Source organism: Rhopalosiphum padi, chromosome 3 (genome assembly GCF_020882245.1).
Source record: "Rhopalosiphum padi isolate XX-2018 chromosome 3, ASM2088224v1, whole genome shotgun sequence".
NCBI lineage: Eukaryota > Metazoa > Arthropoda > Insecta > Hemiptera > Aphididae > Rhopalosiphum > Rhopalosiphum padi.
This window is the reverse complement of record NC_083599.1, coordinates 7,679,541-7,686,725: the sequence shown is the minus strand read 5'-3', so window position 1 is coordinate 7,686,725 and position 7,185 is coordinate 7,679,541. Positions and strand designations below refer to the sequence as shown.

Genomic DNA, 7,185 nt, shown 5'->3' with positions numbered 1-7,185 from the left:
TTTAATTCTTTTTTATTCCACTTATTTTTGATAGCGATTTTAAAGCATTTTCTGGTAAATTATTTTAACAGTTATCATTTATCACGATATAATATTTACAATATTACCGTGTAAAATTATGTTATTGACTGATGACTGAATAATAATATAATTATTGTGATTTATTATTTATTTTAATGTAAGTTGTGCACTGCACGTGAGGTCTAAAGCTGTGAGGGCCCACACGGGGCCTGCCGTGCAATTGCATGTTTATACCATAGGCCAGTCCGACCCTATTAGCAGTCTTTTCACGCAACCGATCGTCATCGTGTCACGTTTGCAGTTGTCGTGGTCAGTGGTAAAGTTGGTCTTGTCTTTTTATATCAATTGTAAGTCCCCTTTTATGAACGGAGCATTTATGTGCTAAATTATTTATTATTATATATTTTTTGTATATTTCGGGCGCCTAATATTAATTATTATTATTCATTATATTTATTATTTATTATAATTGTGTGCACATGGCGCTATAAATCGTCTATATATATTATTGTGACACCAACCGATGGGTAACCTTATTAGTTATTTCCAACACCCCGCAAGTCGCGGCGTACAATGCAAATAATATTATGATAACTTAATATACCTTTAATATAGATTTATTTTTAACAAATAATATTGGTTAATAATATATTATTATACATTTTGTAGAAATATATAAATTAACTATATATACCGCCATACCGTCATACCGATGAATGAGCATATAATAAAAAACTCAGAAATAAAGAAATTGCGCTGTGGATACGTTCTTGGTACAATTAAATTTCAAAATCAAAAAAAAGGCGGGTGAGTATTGAGTGATATTGGGTCTAATAACACGCATCTGTGGCGGCGGCGGGAATGTGATCGTAGCCCCAGTAATACAGCCTGTATACGCAGCAGTGGCGTATTTAGGATTTCTTTTAAGGATGAGATATAATTACAGTTTTCGATGCCAAATGGCTCAAAATTGTATTACTTACTAATATAATGATAAATAGAAAAAAAAAACCATAAATACGGGCTACTACATGTAGTTCGTGACTATATACCTATAACCATATAAAATTAGCTAAAAAAAGGTGGGTCAAGGCCATGGGGGAGATATATCTCCCTAATCTTTCCCCGCAAATACGCCACTGATACGCAGGATTGTTAATGGTATAACAATTACAGGATTTACGTAGCTGTGGCATAATATATAGTAGCCACTTAGTTATCACTTATCAGTGAAAAAAACGCGGTAAAAATGATTAATAATTTGATTATTACTATCAATATCGATACAATCCTTCGGAAAAAGTGCTTATGAGCATGTGTTATTCGTAAAACGTTGTGATAGCAGTATAAAATCACATTTTTATCAAAATTGGCATGAATATATTATGCCACTGTTTGATAAAACGACCAACAATAAACAAATACTAAAAGTTAATTTTTTTCTTAGTTTTTGAAAATTGACGAAATATTAGTTGAATATTAAACAAGTGAGTAGGTACTTCATAGGAACCCTTATACAATTTTACATATGTTTTGTATCGATTTTAAAGAATTGTATTTTAACATGACTTTTACACATTACACACATGAAATCGGTAAGCATTATTTTTTTTTTAAATTTTTTTTTTAAGTGTTTTATTTTTATTTTTTTTAATGTAATATATTTAACAAATGATACATTGATATAACCGTTATGATGTTGTGTAGTTTTAAATGTTGAAATTGAAATTTGAAATTTTTTTATTATAAAAAAAAAATTAAATTTATTATAACATAAAGTATGATGATATTAATTTATTCTAAGTCGAAGAAAAATTATGACCCTTTATAGTTTGATGGCATGCATTAAAGCCATCATCTACAGGCCTAGGTGTTGATATTACATTGATGGTTATAGAAATAAAAATGTTATAAATAAGTAGAAGAATAGTAATTGACTACTAAACTTGACATATTCATATAAAAATAGCTTTGCCCATCTACCATCATTTCACAAATGGCTTCTATAAATGCCACAGTTATAATAATGTTCAATTCATTAATTTTATTCTGCTCATCTACCGTCCGTACTACCATAAGTGGCTTCTATACCCACCACTAGCACTTAATGGGTTAACCCTTTTTCTGCACTTTAGAATAAATTATCTGTAGACTGTAACATTAATAACATTGTGCTCGACATTGTGTGTAGATTATTAGGGAATTTTGTTTTATTCTATACTGGTGACAATTGACAATACATCTAACCGTTGGATATATTATACATTTATACGTTAAAAATAGAAACTGTTAATATTAATACTGCATTCATTTTTTTTAAAGTTAAACTAATATAATATAATGTTTGTTTTTACATTTTATCGTAATGTAACGTTTAATGAACCCCACATGTACATTGAGAAATTTTTAATAATTTTGTAGTAATTTACATTTTTCATTTGATATAATTATAATGGTTAATTTTTTGCATTGCTTTCATTTGTTCCAGTACAAGTTACTAGTACTATCCTCTATAGATATTAATTATTATAACAAAATTTGCTTAATTTTATATTATTTATAATGAATTGAAACTTTTTGTTGCAACATATATTTACTAATTTACTATAACTTATAACTAGGGCTAGGATTTAATATGCATTTGCATGTTTTTTTCCTTAAGTCCAAATCGATTGTTTGTCCAAATTCGTCCACGATTTTGCTTACTCTCGTTTAAATAAAATCAATTTTTTTTTGCATATTTTTGCATATTTTGAACACCAATGCATATAATTGCATATTTATAGATTTTAAGGTTTTTTATTTTTTTTTTAACTTAAATTTTTAAAATTTTTATAAATTATTGTTAATTTTAAATGGTGTTTATTTCATAATACCGATAGTTTTTGGTTTATCCGTCGAATAGTAAATATATAGTATAAATAATACCCATCTAATCTTATCTTATCTACGACCGATAGGATTACCTACACATTATTTAGTCAATATAAATCTATTCTACGTTCAAAATCGCCGGTCGTTCATATTTGAAAATTTGAAACAACATATCATAGTAACGTGTAATAATATAAACTAATATTTAATGTAATTATATAAACTTATATTTAATGTAATAATAATAAATTATGAATTATGATAAAAAATACATATCTAGAAATAATAAAAATTTGTTTTTGCATATTTTTGCATATTTTGGTAAATCAAATGCATATTTTACAATTTGTTATTGCATATAAATCCTAGCCCTACTTATAACTATAAGTATCTACAATTCTGATATTGACGTTAAAGTAAATAAAAAATATTACCTAACCATAAGATATGCTCTTAAAAACTTGCTAAAATGCCAATATACATATATATCCTCCTAAAAAAACATTGTGTTGGGTAATTATTGCAAATAAAATATTAAAACAAATATTCATAAAAAAAAAAACGTAAGCCATAGTCATGTAAAATACAGTTGCTCATTGCAAACAGCTTAGACATTATTAATGTATCATACAAAATAAACAAACATAAAATGAATTGATGTAGGTATTAGAAAATTGTGTAATTAAATTCAATAATATGCACGGAAAAATAATATAAATATGCTGTAATCTTCAAAATCTCCAAGATATGTAAAATAAAAATAGTACATTTTTTAATCTTCAGTAAGTGAAATAGATTTCATATTAGAATTTGCTATGTCATTAAAGTGATACAATACATACCAATAAACTATAATAAAATAAATATGCTAATAAAAAAAAAAATTTTAAATAAATATCTAATATTAGGTATAATTATTATTTTTTTTCATAATTTAATTTAAAACAAAAGTTAAGAAAGTCCATTAGAACTCTTTCCAATAGTAATAATTACAGTTTCTTAATACATTTCAAAATTTCATTTAATCTTAATATTAATATCAATGCTTCCATTGTTTCTCGGCAAACAATTTATCCTTAACTTTATTTTTATTTTAAAAATGATCTCTTATAAGTAATTTGGGTACCGTCTAACGTTAATACACTATTATTTGTATGCTTTATAATTTTAAAACAACCAGTGTTAAACTATATTATGTACCACATTGAAAACATACTGTAAAATAAGTAAACAATTATTAAATGTTTAATAATTATTATATACATCAAAAAATTAAATGGGGTCTCGGTTTAAATTTAGTTCATATTCTTAATTAGGAGGTTGAGGCTTTGAGAGGTCTTCGGTTAAAAAATGTTAGAATGTTTATTTAAAAATTAGTTTATTTTAAGAATTAAATTGCTAAGTGAGCTGTTGTAATTCAAAATTCATAATATGGTAAATTTGTTTTTATTTATAATTGTTAAAAGTAAAAAGTTCTAGTTAGTAACACATCTGCAGGTATTTATTTTGTTTATAGTTTGTAGAGCTATACATTTTTGAATTTAAGCAAATGCAATCAAGTATTAATTTTGAACTACTTATAAATAGATTATCTAAGCTATTGGCATAAACACTGTCGGCAAGATAATAAAATAAATAACAATGTATGCTGACAACTGCAACCTCATTTGACGTTTAATCGTAGTTATTAATTTATATTTATGTTTTGTTCAATATCAAATAATATATTAATATTTTCTTAGTATAAGGCACTAAAAGTATAAAGTCTACTTTACCTTCGCGAAACGTTCAATTTTTCTTAGAGATAATATTAGTTATTTTAAAAAATATAAAATTAAAATTGATAAATGGCTCTTACAGACACCAACATTGCTTTCTTCATTTTTGGAAATATAAAATGGAATTATAAGAGTTTTCCTATTTAAATGCTATGTGTTGAATAAGCCAGACTATAAAAATTATTATTAAAAAATAAAAAAACAACAAAGAATTATTAAAATTTTTAATTTTACAAATTTAATTGATTGGAATACAAGTCACAACTTATAAATATTGTATAGAAAAAAATGTATCATTGTATTACATAGGTTGATTTAAAAAATCTTACTTGTTGATATGTAAATAAACTTAATAGAATTCAAGTATACTATCAGTTACCAATATACTTATTGTGTTTGCTTAATTTTAACAAGATATACTACTTACCATGCACTCTGAATTAACTTTTTGAATTATCGTAAATAAACCATCAAAAATGGCTTAGTAAAAATTATCAAATATTAATTTTTTTTAATAAAATAAAAGTTAATTAACTATGTATACAACTGCTTTTAAATCTAGATATTTTCTTGTTCATGTTCAGTAGGTAATAATTTAATACTAGTATAATAGAATAATTAAAAAATAAATAAATAATTTCTCAGTAGATATCTAGATAAAAAGTTTTCAATTATTTATCTTCATCTATATTCTATATACTTCAAGATCTTATCTTCATACAAAATTAGTTAGATATTTATAGAATGGTTAAGGCTCAGTACCTATTTCTTTTTTCAAAAAATGTGTGTGGAATACTTTTAGTATTTTAGAATTTAAATAAGACTATTTTTAGGGTAAAAAGCATATTGTAGGATGAATTTTTGATAATTATTATTTAGAAAAAGGGCCAATAATATTATCCCATGTATTTTTTTTGCTGTACTTTTGATAAATACAGATATGGTAACTTTCAACTGTTATCATATATTATAAAATAAATTTATAATTAATTATGGCAATATTTAACTAATTTGTTTGCATACCTATAAATAAACAGTACATTTTTGTTTTTAATAAGATGCTATGGTACGCATTATATACATTGCAAATACTAATAAATACTTTCTCATAAATGTACATATTTTGATGTTCATATGTAAATTATCAGACAGGAACAATAGGAGAATATACATATAAAAACCTTTGTTTAGGAACATCAATTCTTTATATTATGGCTACAATTGAGTTACAATTTACAAACATACAACTGGTTAACAAAAAATGTTTAAAATTTAAGTAATGTTTAAAAGTATTGTCATGTTTTTAAGTAAGAAATGCAAAAAAAAAAAAATTATAGTACCAAATTAAAATTTATCCAACAGGTCTTAATTAGTTTGTATACATATAGGTATAAGTTATAAAATAAAATATAGGATAATTGATATTACATTGATAATTTAATAATAAAAAATAAAAATAAAAAGTTAAGTTAAGTTTCTATCAAGGAATACCTTATATTAAGTATAACATTAGAATTTTGTAATGAATGTAATTCTTATGTTGATTTTTTCCGATAGAGAAAAATACATTTATCTCCTTCAATATCCAAGTTCTCCATTGTATCTATGTACTTAATTTTATCACCATCTAGCTCCAATGTAAATGAGTCTAATTCAATCCCTAAAATTTCTTTTAGTTTCATATACATAGTTGACATTTTGTCAGTTGTCCTCATGTCTATATTTATTGGTCTGCCGGCTGCTTGTCTTATTCGATATGTCACCAATTTTTCTTTAGCTTGTGGAGCATAGGGTGAACAATAAAGGTTATCTTTTATGACCTTCTAAAAATTAAATAAAACAATTATTACAATTTAATTTAAAATGAAAATAAAAACTAAAAATGTACCTTATTATTGTTTAAATTTTTAAATCTAATCTTTACATTAATAATTTTAGAAAATATAGTGATGATATAATGATATATCCGTGGTATAAACTAAACAATTTTTTGTAGATTATTTAGATACAAATTAATTTAATTTAATGCTAACTATGTATAATACAATTATTCATGGTGACTTAATTAATGGAATAAATAGTTTAAGGCTATTATCAAAAAAAAAAAAAAAATAATTTATATAAGTTTGCATTCCGTATTTGTCATTATATGACGCAGTGTTTAATGGTATCTTACATTTTAATTGGATAATCAAGTCTTCACTATTATTATTTTTAGGAAAAGAATTTTTAAATAGTCTTCAATGTCCAGTCATACATTGAGGAAAAAAAACCATCACAATTCCAGATCATATTTTTATAAAAATTAACAACCTAGCTTAACCTGATTCGGATTTACACATAGGTACTTACAAGTATTTTATTAATAAATCAGAAAAATTTTCTCAAGATAACACCTTGAACAACTATTTCTAAATACATTGCTGTTTGGAAAGTTGGAAAATTTAATTTGTCTGCAGTAGATTAGCTACGTCTCTTTAATATTGCTTTTTCCATAATCAATATTAAATAT

General features: G+C 24.5%; 1 protein-coding gene across 1 annotated transcript in view; it reads left to right on the top strand.

Moving 5' to 3' along the window:
- Positions 1–1,443: 1,443 nt before the first annotated feature.
- LOC132927532 (uncharacterized) overlaps positions 1,444–7,185 on the top strand; it is a 31,334-nt gene continuing 25,592 nt past the window's right edge. The window contains exon 1 of the mRNA XM_060992075.1: positions 1,444–1,616. The gene's annotated coding sequence lies outside the window, so the exon portion shown is untranslated. The remainder of the gene's footprint in view (positions 1,617–7,185) is intronic.